Genomic DNA, 16491 nt, shown 5'->3' with positions numbered 1-16491 from the left:
ATTTTATGTCTACTTTCTTCATTTCCTCTAAATCCTCCTAATATCAGTATTATACTTTATAAGAGCTTATATTATATACATATAATTTCAAAATATATTTACATATGTATATTTTCAGAATTAATTTACTTAGGCCTTCCATCTCTACCACTTACTAATCTATATAATAATTTTCCTTGGACTGTCCAATATTGTCTCCAATGGAACATACCTAACATTGAACTTGCAAATTGTCTTTACAAATTATTTCCTCTCTTTCTCAGCTAAGAAAGAAGGTATGATTTATTTATCTGTTTTAAATTCAATCACAATCAAGAATAAAACTAGTCCAGTATATCCAGATCTAATCAAAAGGGCCAACAGGGACTGCTTTGGAGCAAATGGGATCTCTCAAAGGTGGTTTTGGTAATCAGATGGCAATGTGTGTCCCAAATCCATCTAGACAGATTCTAGGCAGTGGCATGCAGTCTAACAATTTGTGCCAATGTTTGAACTCTATGATAATAAGTCATGCCAAAAAGTATGCTATTCAAATGACTTGTCACTTCCTTACAAGATGAAATTAAAAATCCTTTGCCTCACATTCAAGATTTTATATATCTGATTAAAATTTTTAAAGCATATTTTCATGATTTATCTCTAAGAGGCAAATGAATCTAATCAATGCCCATGAAATAGGCTCCACTGATATCTTTGTTTATTAATTTGTTTCTGCAGTTCACTCTGTTAAGAATATTATTTTTCTTCTCTTTGTCAATGCAATTCCTATCTGTCCTTGCGTGTGTAACTCCAGAATTGAAAGAACTACTTAGCATAACAATGACCTGTTGAAAAAAATGAATGAAATAAAATTGTACTTACCTAGTGCTCATGAGTAACATAATAATGTTTTCCTTTTTAGGATTTATGTTACATGATTATTTATTTTATTTCTTCCCAACTTTTACTGGTATTTCTTAGTTTTTAATTTTCATTTCTTTATTGTTTTTTTTTCCATTTTGCCTCTCCCACTACTTCTTCCTTTCCTCTTTTTGATTTTATTTTATTATTTTTTTAATCGAATCACCATGAGATAGAGTTACAAACCCCAGCTGCAAAGAGGATGACTACACGTTTCTTCACCAATCCATAACTCATCCTAAACTTACAAAGACATCCTAACTTAGGCTCCTATCCACCCCAAAACACGGAGGAAACAATTCCAACTGCAAAGGTCAGAATGGTAAAGCAATGCAGAAACCCACCAGGCTTAGTGAATTATGATTACCTTTGCAAATAAATTGGCACTAAGCATCCTTTCTTTTTAAAAAAAATTATACAGACTTACAAATGTTTGTGATTATGTTTCAATCAAACAATGTTTGAGTACCCATCCCCCCACCTGTGCCCATTCTCCACCACCAATATGCCCAGTGTCCCTTACCACCGTCACCCCTTCCTTTCCTCTGTAGCTGATACATTCCCTCTTACTCTCTCTCTTTTTCCTTTTGGGTGTTGTGATATAAGCATCCTTTCTTAATAATGGTAAATTTCAATATGCCTTTCTAGAATTCTAAACTCCTAGAACAATAAAAACTGCTTCCATTTTATTTGTATTAAAGATAATGAATCATATCATAGTCTTTTCTGTAGTCACCTTATAATATGCTCTTATAGAATTTTCACAGGTTTTCAGTAACTCCTTGCTGGCTCAGTCTAATATGGAATTAGAGGCAGAGATACTAATGGAGTTTTTAGTTATTTTTCTGCTTCTATGAACTAGTTAACCTTTCTCATTTAGAGCGTCCATATTTGTTTTCAAATTTTTTATGTATGCACAGTGATTTATAATATTGTTAATAAAGTTTCAGTTACAGAGTGGCTGTATATATTTAACACCATAATTAATATTCTTTAACAAGAAACTCTTCAGTGCCACCCTCGAGAACGTCATGCGATGACTTGGAATAGAAGGAATGGGAGTGAAGATAGACAATCGGCAAATACACCAACTCCACTTTGCTGATGACATTGTTCTAATAACATTAAATATTAGCCAAGCAGCAAGAATGTTGGCCAACTTTGACTGTGAGTGTGGGAAGGCCGGACTGCAGCTGAATATCACAAAGACCGTGTTCATGAGAAACGGACTAGTTCCTGACATTCCATTTGCTCTCAATGGAATGAACATCTCTGAATGCAGCAGTTATGTGTACCTTGATCGAGAACTCAACATGACGAACAACTTGGCACCAGAGCTGTGCAGGAGGAAGAGAGTGGCATGGAACACCTTCAACAGGGTTGAAGAACTGGTTAAGAGGATGAAGAACCTCTGGCTCTGTGCACATCTTTTCGACTCCATCATTCTTCCTGCACTAACTTACACCTCATAGACCTGGGCCCTATGAAAAACAGGATGATAACATTTGCATCTCCCAATGAGGAATCGAAAGAGCAATGCTTGAAGTATCATGTTTCACTCAAGTGAGAGAAGGAATCCGGAGTTCCAACCTCCGTCGACGATCGAGAATCAGGGGCACTGCCTCGTTTGCCCAGGCTTCTAAAATCAGATGGGCCAGACATGTAATGTGATTTGGAGATGACCGCTGGACTAGAGCTGTTACCTAATGGATTCCACGGTATGTCAAAATAACACCTGGCCGCCAACCTATGGGATGGTCAGACTCCTTCATCAAGAACCTGAACAGTTTGATGCTCTTCATGTTCCTGGAGCTAGCAGATGCCGTTGGGCTGCACTAGATGCAGCAGGGATGAACGGAGATGTTACTGGTGCCCAATGGGGCAAATCGATGAGCAAAGGGATGACAAGTGACAAGTGACAACATTTTGGGGTAAATGCATTAATTTCTCCTTGATTGGGGGGGTTGTGTTTTGGGCCACTTTCTGAATGTTGCACAGGGTCCTGGCTCTGCACTCAAAGTTCACTCCTAGCAGGCTTGGGGATCATATCGCGTTCCAAAGACTATACCCTGGCTGATCTGTGCAATGTAAGTGACCAATTTGTTGCATTATCACTCTGGCCAATTGTTCCTTGATTTGAAGATAATATGCTTCTGCAATAATATTATGTAACCACATTTAAACTATATACAATTGATACAGCAAAAATTTAATCTACACTAGTGGAAAATAAATACAAAAACAATAGCATTGATGAATGACAGTATAATTGAGTCTGTCCTTCAGTCAACTTTGATGACTGGACAATACATTTATCTGATCATTTATAAATCAATATTTTAGATAGTAAAACTAAAAATAACCTGTTAAGTCTATCTGGTAACTATATGGTCTGTAAAATACAATATAGCATTCAAATTTTTGTTATATAGTTGTAAAAATATAGTGTGGCACATATTTCTTAAGATGTTTTCTCTACATATTGCTACCATCAAGATTATTCATAGATAGCTGAGACTATTCAGGTATCGATTCTTTTTTTTATATTACAACAGCATGATAAATAAGAACATCTGCTTTATGAATAATTAGAACTATTAGCAAGACCAAGTCAGAAAGTATGATTCATTACTATGTCAGGATCAAATAAAGGAGGGAAATAAGACAATTAATCGAAATTTTGGGAACAGATGATCCCTAAGGCTAATTTCCTATTTTTTGATAGCTCTTTAAGAAACGTTCCATCTGATACAAAGAATAAATATGTAATGTGCCAAAAGATAAGTACTCAAGTTGTCCTAGTATATGGAATCAAAGAATTGATACCTTATAAGTTAGTCAGTTAAATAATCTGTTAATTAATTAATTAAATATGTTTATTTAGGAATATGTCAGTTTGTGTATATGCTTGCATATTAAATAGAAAAATAGGGGAAGAATAGAATAGGAAAAGAAAAACAAATATTTGTTATACTGTAGTCAGCTGAAGTTACAGAAACCTGCTAAATATAACTTCAGTGAAAAATAGGGATTTATAACAGTAAACACAACATGTCAAGGAAAAACATGGTATATATAGTAGTTTTGTACTGCTATGTAACTGGAAATCATGAATGGAAAGCTGTCAAGAAACTCTTCTATTCCTTATTTCTCCAGATAAATTGAAATAATCTCAGCAAAGACATAAAATACAAAAATAATGTCTTCTGCAACTTTTGGATTTCTATGATCTGTTTATCTAAATATCAGGGACTTACCTACACTTCTGCACCATAAGCCCAAATTGATAGGAGAAGAATGAGTTCAATATTTACCCCTATTTATCTTATTGGCTATGACTTATGGAAGGAGCCAGATGGAAAGTTAATCTAACTTCGTTGAAATTTAGCCACGGATCACCATCAGAGAGAGAGTGATATCCACATAGCATCTGGGGCTATCCCTATTGGAGTAGTCATGAAAATGGGATCATGGGATTGGCTGACACTCTAAAACTTAATATGGTAGTTATGGAATATAAAAAGAGGGCCTTTCTTATTGCAGGCAGGCACCAAAAGGAATGCCTGGTGCCGGGACCCTGTGTGCTTATCTTTCATGAACCACAAACCCTAAACCAGGGAGTCAGTAGCCCTTACTGATGTCAACTCTAATTCTCCAAAACTGCAATAATAATGCCTCTGCTCAAGATTTCTACTGGACACAGAATTCATATTAAAGCCAGTAGATGCAACAACCAATCTTCACTGACCTGATAAAGTTATATATCTCAGTCAACAAAATAGAGTGAACAATTAAAAAGCCTTTATTCATAGTCTAATAGCACTATATAGTAAAGGGAAAAGCCTAAAAACCAGAAGTATTATCAACAGCCCTCAGCCTAAACTACTGAACATATCAGTTCTTAAGTAGCTGGAAATCTAAACCTCTAACATTAACTCACAACAGAATCCAAGTGCTCTGCCAGACAGCATTTGTTATAACTAATCTGGCCCTAAATTAAATACCAAAAGACCAGTTATATGAACCAAAAAGCCCATCATAAAATCAACAACTCCACAGAGTAAAATGCAACAAAGCCCTTTATATCAATAATTTCCATGATGGACTGAAACTCCCATCAAAAGACATAGAGTGATGGAATGGATCAGAAAAGGAAATCCATCCTTTGCTGTTTACAGGAAACACACCTAAAACTGCAGGATAGACATAAACTCAAAGTAAATGGATAGAAAACAATCACATGAACCAACATAAACAGAAAAAGTGGGGACATCCAAACTTACATCATTCCAAATAGCATTCACTCTAAAGAAAATAATTATATATAGGGATGGAAAGTAGTTATTGGTTAAGGGAACAATAGATCAAGAAGTACTAAATATAATTAGCATATACACACACCAAATGAAGAATCAGTGGATTTTAAGGATTTAATCATGAAACTAAAGAGACATGGATGGAAAACAATAGAGGTGGGTGTCTTTAACACTCCATTTTCACAGCAAAACAGTCAACTAGACAGAATGTCAGCAAAGGTATAAGAGTACTACATGAAAAGCCAGAAGAGCAGGTACTAGTTGATATATAAAGGACATCATATCCTCAAAAGCTGAATATACATTCTTCTCTAGTGTACATGGAACATTCTCCAGGATAGATCACATATTAGGCCATAAGACAAACTCACATAAATTCACAAACATAGAAATCATACCAAGTACCATAATAGATCACAGTGCTTTCTTCTATAAATCATAAAAAGAAGATGTGGAGAAACTCTAACACCTGGAGACTGAACAACACACTAGTAAATAACAACTAGATGACAGAGGAAGTCAAGGAAGACATAAAAAATACCTTGAGCCAGATAATAATAAACAAGTTATCAAAACCTATGGCACACAGTAAAAGCTTTACTTAGAGGGAAACTCATAGCAATACAGGCCTATATTAAGAAAGAAGAAAAAGATAAAATCAATAACCTATTTACATCTCAAGCATCTGGAGAACCAACAACAAATGAACCCAAAGACCAGCAGAAAGAAGGTAATCATAAAGAACAGAGCAGAAGTCAAGAATGTAGATACTAAGAAAGCATTAAACCGAGGTCAGAGTTCATTTTTTGCAGGTAGCTGTCCAGTTTTCCCAGCACCACTTGTTGAAGAGGCTTTCCTTGTTCCACTTCATATTTCATGCTCCTTTGTCAAAAATTAAGTGGCCATATATTTGCAGGTCTGTGACAGGACATTAAACTCTGTTCCATTGGTCTGCAGCTCTGTTTCAAGCCCAATTTCATGTTGTTTTAATTACTACAGCCTTGTAGTAGAGTCTGAAGTTGGGGAAGGTGATGCCACCCATCTTATTTTTTCCCAAGGATTGTTTTAGCTATTCATGAGGGTTTATTGTTCCATATGAATTTCAGGAATGTTTTGTCTATTTTTTTTTTGAAAAATGCCATGGGTATCCTGATAGGGACTGCATTAAATTTGCATAGTGCTTTGAGAAGTATTGCCATTTTGATCATGTTAATACTCTCTATCTCATGCCAGGCACAAAAGTCAGATCATAGTGGATTAATGACCTCAATATCAGACATGAATCTATAAGTTACATAGAGGAAAATATAGGCAGAACTCTCCATGACATTGAAGCTAAAATAATCTTTAAAAATGAAACAGCACTGACCATGCAATTGGAAGCAAACATAAACAAATGGGATTACATCAAACTAAGAAACTTCTGCACTTCAAAAGAAACAGTGACCAAAATACAGAAAGAGCCCACAGAATGGGAAAGAATATTTACCCATTACCCATCTGATAAGGGAGTAATAAAAAGGATATACAAGACAAGAGTAGAATTGTACAAGAAGATAACCTCCAACCCCACCAAAAAATGGGGAGAAGAAATGAACAAAAGTTTCCACAAAAAGCAAATACAAATGGCCAAAAGGCACATGAAAAAATGCTCCACATTGCTAGTCATCAGGGAGATGCAAATCAAAACAACAATGAGATATCATCTCATACCACAGAGACTGGCACACAATCAAAAGTACAAAAGCAACCAGTGCTGGGGTGGATGTGGGGAAAAAGGGATGCCCTTTAATTGTTGGTTTTTCCTTTTGGAAAACAATATGGACAGTCTTTCAAAAACTAGAAATTGAGCTTCCATATGACCCCACAATACCACTTCTGAGAATATATCCCGAGGATGCGAAAAAGCACAGTAGAAATGACATCTGTACCTATATGTTCACTGCAGCACTGTTCACAACAGCCAAAATCTAGTAACAACCCAAGTACCGGAGAACTGATGACTGGTTAAAGAAACTTTGATACATCTACACAATGGAATACTATGCAGCTGTTAGGAGAGATGAAGTCATGAAATTTGCTTATAAATGCATAGACATGGAGAGTACCATGCTAAGTGAAATGAGTCAGAAAGAGGGAGACAGACATAGAAGGACTGCACTCATTTGTGGACTATTGTATAACATCACATGAAGCTGACACCCAAGGACAGTAGATACAAGGGCCAGGAGGATTGCCCTATAGCTAGAAGACTGCTTCATGAGAGGAGGGGAGAAGGCAGATGGAATAGAGATGGGATCACTAAGAAAATGATGGCTGGAAGAATCAGTCAGGATGTGTGCTGAAAGTAGATAATGGACCAAACACGATGACCTCTCAGTGTCTGTGTTGCAAAACCATAATGCTCAAAAGTAGAGAGAGAGAGAGAATGAGGAATATTTTCTGCCATGAAGGCAGGCGTAGGGTGGGTAGGGGGGGATATACTGGGTATATTGGAGGTGGGGAATGTGCACTGGTAAAGGGATGGGTGCTTTATCATTGTGTGATTGTAACCCAAACATGAAAGCTTGTAAATATCTCACAGTGATTCAATAAAATTTTTAAAAAGAAACTAAGAAAGCAATACAAAACAATCAGCAAAACTATAAGCAGTTTTTATTTAAAGAATAAACTTTGCCTAGACTCACAAGAAAAAAAGGGAGAATTCAAATAAATAGGATCAGAAACTAAAGGAGAAAAATTACAACACGATGTTCAGAAATCCAAGATATGAAGTGTTACTATGAACAACTCTGCTCAGTTAAGTTGGAGAACTTAGAAGAAATGGGCAGATTCTGAAAAACTTGTAATCTCCCAAAACTGAACAAAAAGTAAATGGAAAACTTGAACAGGCTAATCTCAAGCAAGGAAATTGAAATGGCAATCAAGAATCTTCTGAAAAACTAAGGTCCTGGTCCAGACGGCTTTACAGGTGAGTTGTTATTTTTGATTTGATTTATTTTTTTTACCTATATATTTTTTCAATTTAAATTTGCTTTACTGAATCACGGTGAGATAAACAGTTACAAAGTTGTTCAGAATTGGGTTTCAGTCATACAATGTACTAACACTCATTCTTTCACCAGTGTATATTTACCACCACCAATGTTCCCAGTTTCCATCCCACCACTCCCCCCTAGCATACCTGTATGGTATAGGCACGTTCCTTCCTTCTTTCCTTCTTTCTCTCTCTCTGTCTCTCTCTCTCATTCTCTCTCCTTTTAGACATTATGGCTTGCTGAAAAGTACTGAAAAGTTATCGTGTTATTCCCTTTATCTACTTTCAGCACTCAGGTCTCATCCAGAGTGATCATTTCTAACTAGCATTGTCATAGTGGTCCCCTTCTCTACACTAACTGTCCTCCACCCCACTATTTGTGGCAAGCTTCCAACCATGGCCCAGTCCTCCTGGCCCTTATTTATACTATCTTTAGGTACTATCTCATGCTGTTTTTAATGCCCCACAAATGAGTCCAATAATTCTATGTCTGTCTCTCTCCTTCTGACTCTTTTCAGTCAGCATGATACTCTCCATGTCCATCCATTTATAAGCAAATATATATGTCTTTCCCCACTTTAGTTAAGCTGATACTGAGTTACTTGATTTTCTGTGGCACAATTGTGAATAGGATTTTTTTTATTTCTATTTTTTATTTATTTATTTTTTAAAATTTTATTGAATCACTGTGAGATAGTTACAAGCTTTCATGTTTGGGTTACAATATCAAAATGATCAAACACCCATCCCTCCTCCAGTGCACATTCCCCACCTCCAATATCCCGGGTATACCCCCTTTTCCCACCTTCTTCCCCCGCCTCTATGGCAGACAATATTCCCCATACTCTCTCTCTACTTTTGGGCATTATGGCTTGCGACACAGACAAGGAGAGGTCATCACGTTTGGTCCATTATCTGCTTTCAGCATGCATCTCCCATCCCAACCGGTTCTTTCAGTCATCATTTTCTTATTGATCCCATCTCTATTCCAACTGCCTTTTCCCCTTCGCTCATGAAGCAGGCTTCCAGCTATGGGGCAATCCTCCTGGCCCTTGTATCTATTGTCCTTGGGTGTCATCCTCATGTGATGTTACTCTATACTCCACAAATGAGTGCAGTCCTTCTATGTCTGTCCCTCTCTGACTCATTTCACTTAGTGTGATACTCTCCATGTCTATGCATTTATAAGCCAATTTCATGACTTCATATCTCCTAATGTGAATGGGATTTTTTCTTTTACTTTCTGTTTCTTCTCTTTCATTATTTGTATATAGAAAAGTCATGGAATTGTGGGTATTGTTTCCTTCCACTTCACTAAACAAATATATTGTTTGTAGCAACCTTTCTGTAGAGTCTTCAGAATTTTTTAAGTATAGCATCATGATATCTGAAAATATTAAAACCTTGACTTCTTCTTTTCCTGTCTGGATTCCCTTGATATATTTTCCTTACCTAACTGCTGTGGCAAGTACTTTTACTGGTAAATTTTATCAAACCTTCAGAGCAAGATTTACTGCTGTTGTTCATTGAGATCTTCCAAAGTATCAAAGAAAGAGTAATCCTTCTTAACACCTTCTCTGAAGCTAACATTACATTGATACCAAAAGCAACAGATATTACTAAAAAAAAGTTCAGTCCAATTTTCTTCATGAATATTGTTACAAAAATCCTCAACAAAAACTTAACAAACCAAATCCAACAGCATGTCACAAAAAAGTAGGCCAAATTCAAAAGAATTTATCCTTCAGACACAAGGGTGTTTCAATATGTGGAAATCAATTAACATAACATATCACATCAGTAAAAGAAAAGATCATAATAAAATGATCTAATCAGTCAATTCAGAGAAAGCTTTTGACAATATTCAGCATCTGTTTATGATAAACCTCAACAAAAGTGGAAATAACCACAGGCTGCCTAAAACAATCCCATAGTAAGTACTATTATTAATAATGGTAAAAAGTAGAAAGCAGGGGCCGGAGCGATAGCACAGCGGGTAGGGCGTTTGCCTTGCATGCGGCTGACCCGGGTTTGATCCCCGGCATCCCATATGGTACCCCAAACACTGCCAGCAGTAATTCTTGAGTGCAAAGCCAGGAGTAACCTCTGAGCATCTCTGGGTGTGACCCAAAAAGCAAAAAAGAAAAAAGTAGAAAGCATTGCTACTAAGGTCAGGTACACAGTAAGGATATCCACTGTTTTCTCCTCTCTTATTCGACAAACATTACATCAGCAGGCATAGCAATAGCAATCTGGTAAGAAAAGTAAATAAAATGCATCAAATATGGAAAAGAATGTCAAATTATCTCTGTTTTAGATGACATAATGTTATACAAGAAGCACAAAAAAGTCCAAGAAGACTTCTAGGACCAATAAACTAATGCAGCAAGGTGGTCAGCTGCAAAGTTAATACACAAAAATGCGTTTTATTCTGTATACAAATAATGAATCAAAAGAGAAAGAGATTAAAGAATATATCCCATTCATACCCCCGCACTAGTTCAGTGCCTCATCATGGCAAGGGGATTGCAATGGTGCCAGCCAGAGAAGAGCGAAGCAACATGCTACCCACATGGCAGAACCTGGCAAACTACCCGTGGTGTATTCAATATGCCAAAAACAGTAACAAAAATGTACTTCATTCCCCTGACCATAGAAGAGCTCCCAATGTGGCAGTGTTGAGAAGGATGAGCAAGGAGAGGCTGCTAAAATCTCAGGGCCGAACTAGGCTGCCAAAATGAAGAAGGACTAAATGACTGTCTGCACTTTTAATGCACATATGCTGGCATCAGAAGCATGCATCAAGGACCTGATGGTGCTAGCTAGAAAATCAAGTACAGCATCATTGGATTGACCGAAATGAGAAGGCATCGATCACATCATGCCATTTTTGACACTGGAGAAGAACTGTTCCTTGGAACATATGATAGTAGAGGCATCAGTGGTGTCGGTGTACTGGTCAACATGAACTTGGCCATGAGCATTGATTCCTTTGAATGCCTAACAACCCGAATTGGATGCTTACGTTTGAATAGATGTGGCTCATTGCCAGCAGCTTCTATCTTTGTCATCTATGCTCCAACATCCACTACGACCGAGAAGAAATTGAGATCTACATGGAGCTGGAGAAGTTCTATAAAGAAGACCACACCTTATACAAGGTCATTATTAGTGACTGTAATGCCAAGATAGGACTCAGAAGTTAACCGAAGAACTTCCAATCAGGACCCATAGCCTAGAATGGAACAAACAGGGTGAGAGACTGTTTGAGTTCCTTATGTTGACCAAGACCATCCCTGGTAACTCGCAGTTCCAGAAGGCCGAATCTAAATGTTGGACATGAGAGTCTCCCAGTGGAAATTTCCACAACAAAACTGACCACATCATATTCAATCGATCGTTTGCCTGAACAATGTTGGTGCTGTCCGAAAATTCCAAACGGGATCACACCATTGTCTCCTTCATGCGAAATTCTACATCACAGAGTGGGCAGAAAGAGCTGGAAAGTTTAAGAAGAGAACTTCCAGAACGACCACCAACTGGGAGCTCTTTGGCACTATTGCGGCAATATGGGAAGATGCCGTCATTGACAACATCGAGGAAGAATATGATCAACTGGTTCAGCACCTCCACGATTATGCAAGGAACGCAGGGTGGGGGGGGAGAGAGAGTGAGAAACAAAGACAGAGAGAGACAAAGAGAGATATACAGAGAGAGAGAGAAAGAGAGAGAGAGAGAGAGAGAGAGAGAGAGAGAGAAAGCCACAAAAAAGCGCCTGTCTTTGGAAACTCTTGAACTCATTTGCCAATGTGGTTTGGCGCGAGCCTCAGGCAATCACAAGCTAACATCTAAGATTGCAAAGCTGTGCAGAGACACAATAAAGGAAGACCTCAAAAGAGAAGAGCAACAGTGTTGGCTGATGCAGCAGAAGCTGAGAAAAGTATTCGCAAAGCCCGCCTATCCATCGCTAACAACAAGACCAAGATGACTGCCCTCCAATGTCCTGATGGATCTATCACATCTTCCAGAAGGGCAATGGAAAAGGCTTTCCACGACTTCTCCTCAGATGTCTTTTATAGCCACATTTTCTTGCCACATACCAAATTCCGCATGATGGATATGTCATTCCCAGAGTTATCCCTTCCTGAAATCTGACATGCCATTTCATTGGTAAAGAAGCATACAGCTTTGGGGTTGGAGTGGTTGCACAGTGGGTAGGGCATTTGCTTTGCACACGGCCAACCTGGGTTCGATTCCCAGCATCCCATATGGTCCCCCAGCCCTGTCGGAGTAATTCCTGAGTACAGAGCCAGGAGTAACCCCTGTGTATCGCCGGGTGTGACTTGAAAAGCAAAAAATTTAAAAAAAATTAAAAAAAGAAGCGTACAGTTTTCAAATCCATTTTGTCACTCTGTGTCTCTTAATTGGTGCTTGATCATTGTGTGACTGAAAAGCAAGCATGAAAGTTTGTAAATCTGTAACTGTACCCTACGGTTATTCACTAATAATTTTTTTTTTTTTTAAGAAGCGTACAGCACCCGGTATAGACAAGGTCAGATCCAAACGCCTGAAAAATCTCCCGCCAGTACTCATCAATACACTGGCTCAGTTCTTCACACATTACGTGTCTGAATGCAAGGTTCCATCCCAATGGGAAACCAGCAGAACTGTTCTGTTGTACAAGAAGGGAGACATCCACGACATCGGCAACTATCACCCGATCTGCCTGTTGTCCGTTGTCTACTCACTCTAGTTATTCACTGGAGTCATCCTGAATAAGATTGGCAGAACACTAGATGAAGGACAACCATGCAAGCAAGCCTGGTACCAAAAAGGATTCATCACGATCAACCATATCCACACAGTGACCAAGCTAATTGAGGTTTTGCGAGAGTTCAAGATGCCTCTCTGTCTAACGTTCATTGAGTTAAAGAAGGCCTTTGATTTTGTTGAGACTGAAGTGGTCATCAAAACCCTAGCCAAACAGGGTGTCCAAACTCAGTACATCCGGATCCTCCATGAGCTGTATTACAAATTCACTATCAGGATCTTACCATTCTACAAGAAAGTGATCAAGAGAGAGGTTTGGCAGGGTGATACAATTTCACCGAAACTCTTCAGTGCCACCCTCGAGAACATCATGAGATGACTGGTATGGAAAGGAATGGGAGGGAAGACAGACATTCGGCAGCTACACCACCTCTGCTTCCCTGATGACATCTTTCTAATAACACCAAACATTAGCTAAAGGGCAGGAATACTGGCCGAATTCCACCATGAGTGTGGAAAGGTCGGACTGCAGCTGAATCTCACAGACAATGTTCATGAAAAACAGACTAGTTTCTGACATTACATTTGTTCTCAATGGAATGAAAATCTCAGAGTGCAACAGTTATGTGTATCTAGGTTGAGAACTCAACATCATGAATGACCTGGCACCTGAGCTGCACAGGAGGAAGTGAGCAGTGTGGAACGCCTTCAAGAGCATTGAAGAAGTTGTTAAGAGGACAAAGAACCTCCGGCTCTGTGCAAATCTTTTCGACTCCACCATTCTTCCTGCACTAATATACTCCACAGAGACCTGGGCTCTATGAAAACAGGATAAGAACACTATTTAGGTATCCCAAGGAGGAATCAAAAGAGCTATGCTTAAAAATATCACATTTCACTCAAGTGAGAGAAGGAATCCGAAGTTCCAACCTCGGTCAAAGATCGAGAATCAGGGATGCTGTCTCGTTTGCGAAGGCGTCAAAAATCAGATGGGCGGGATATGTAATGCGATTTGGAGATGACCACTGGACTAGAGTTGCTACCGACTGGATTTCACAGGACTTCAAAAGATTGCGTGGCTGCCCACCACTTCGTCAAGACCCTGAACAGACGGTTTGAGACTCTTCATGTTCCTTGAGTGAGCAGACGTCCTTGCACTACACTAGCATGCTGCAGGGATGAATGGAGAAGTAATTGGCACCTGGTGGAGCAAATCTGTGAACAACGGGATGACAAGTGATATAAGTGATTCAAAATAGTGTCCAAGAACATATAAAACTAGAAATCAACCTAGCAAAATAAGTGGGATATCTGTACTATAAAATCTCCCAAATGCTTTAGATATAAATATTTGAAGTCCTTAGAAAATGGAAAAGTATTCCACACTCTTGATTTGGCACAATTAATATGTCAAAATGACCATCTTACCTAACTACTTATAGTTTCAATGTAATTCAATGTAATTGAAACTATCCAAATTTAGATGAAGTTCTTCAAGTATTTATAATCAACCATAATAAAGTGTGTAATAAAGTTTATCTGAAATTATGAATGACCCTGACTAGCTAAACTCATACTGAAAAATAAGAAACTGGGAGCATCTCATTTTCTGACTTGAAACTCTAGTATAAAGCCACAGTGTTCAGAACATCATGATATTTTAATAAAGACAGGCTCTCTGACCAACAGATCACAATAGAATATTCAATAACAAACCCCGCCATATATGGACAGCTTATTTTTGACAATGATGTTGAGAGTATGACATGAACTAAAGTTATCATCAACAAGTGGTGTTGAAAAAACTGTCTAACCATGTGCAAAAAATTAAAGGTGAGTCTCTATCCACACCTGACACAAGTTAATTCAAATTGGATCAAAGACCTTGAGACCAGATCAGAATCTATAAAAACACAGAAAAATACAGGCAGAACACTCCAAAATCTGGACCTCAAAGATGTCTTCAACAATTCAGTACCACTAACAATGACAAAACAAAACAAACATCAATTTAAAGTTTTTGCATGGGAGGAAAAATAGGGCTAAACCTAAAAGTCAGCTAACTAAATGGGAGAAAACATTTTCAGTTGACACATTAAATAAAGGGTTGATAACCTTTATCAATTATACACACACACAAACATACACACACACACACACATATATATATATATATATATATATATATATAAATTACTCACCAAGATCCGCAACAAACCACCTCCAAACTTCATCAAAATGGGAGAGGAAATGAACAGAAACTTCTCTGAGGAAGAGCAAGAGATGGCCAATAGACACACGAAAATAATGCTCATAATCACTTAGTATTAGGGAGATCCAAATCAATACAACAATGAGATACTATCTCTCACCAGTGAGAATGGCACATATCAAAAATAATGGGAACAATCTCTGTGTTGGTGGGGATATGGTGAAAAGGAACTCTCATTCATCATTTGTGAAATGTAGTCTGGTTTAACCCCTATGGTAAACAGTATGGCGATACATATTATGCAGCTGTAAATAATGAGGAAATCATGCAATTTGCTGCAATAGGGATAGAACTGGATAATGTCATGTTAAATGAAGTAAGCCAGAAGGAAAAACACAGGATATCACTTATATGTAGCATTTAGAGTAACTGGATGAGGCAGTGCAATGGTTTAAGGAAGGGATGATTAGATGATCTTTGGCCCCAGAGTATTTGGAGAAGGAAAGAAATAGAGTGAATGGGAAGAGGATACAAGAGAGATGAGGTAGGGGTCAAGTGGACTCAGATAAATTGTTTATGTTAAGCAATGGTAAGGATGAAATCCAAACCACAAGTCAACAACACTGTAATGGTGAGGCTCAAATTTCAATGATCAAATTTAAATGGTTCCTGTCAAGGTGACAGGCTGGGCCTGGGATGGAAGGGCAGGAGAGGAAATCTGGGAACAATGATGGAGGGAAGTTGACAGTGATGGTGGGATTGGTGATGTAACATTGTACATCAAATACCCAACTATAAATGATGTTTTAGTTCATCGTGTTTTAATAAAATAAAATTTTCAAAAAGAAAAAATGGGGAACAAATGGAAAGAAAGGAAAAATTTAAACATCTTAGAGTTTTTTTTTTTTTTGCTTTTTGGGTCACACCCAGCTATGCTCAGGGGTCTACTCCTGCCTCTGCACTCAGGAATTACCCTTGGCTGTGCTCAGGGGACCATATGGAATGCTGGGAATCGAACCTGGGTCCATCACGTGCAAGACAAACGCCCTACCCGCTGTGTTATCACTCCAGCCCCAAACATCTTAGAGTTTTATAGTTATTTATTTTTTGTATTTAATACACCATTTGTGGAAACTAGAACTTATTATTGTAACTATCCTGCTTGAATTATTTGATTTATGTGCAATTATCATTTAGTGATAATTTATTGCACATATAATGTAATTTTCTTTCTTTTTTTATAAAAAATTTTTATT

The sequence above is a fragment of the Sorex araneus genome, chromosome X (assembly GCF_027595985.1).
Source record: "Sorex araneus isolate mSorAra2 chromosome X, mSorAra2.pri, whole genome shotgun sequence".
Taxonomy (NCBI): domain Eukaryota; kingdom Metazoa; phylum Chordata; class Mammalia; order Eulipotyphla; family Soricidae; genus Sorex; species Sorex araneus.
The sequence above is the reverse complement of the archived record's forward strand: the minus strand, read 5'-3'. Positions refer to the sequence as shown.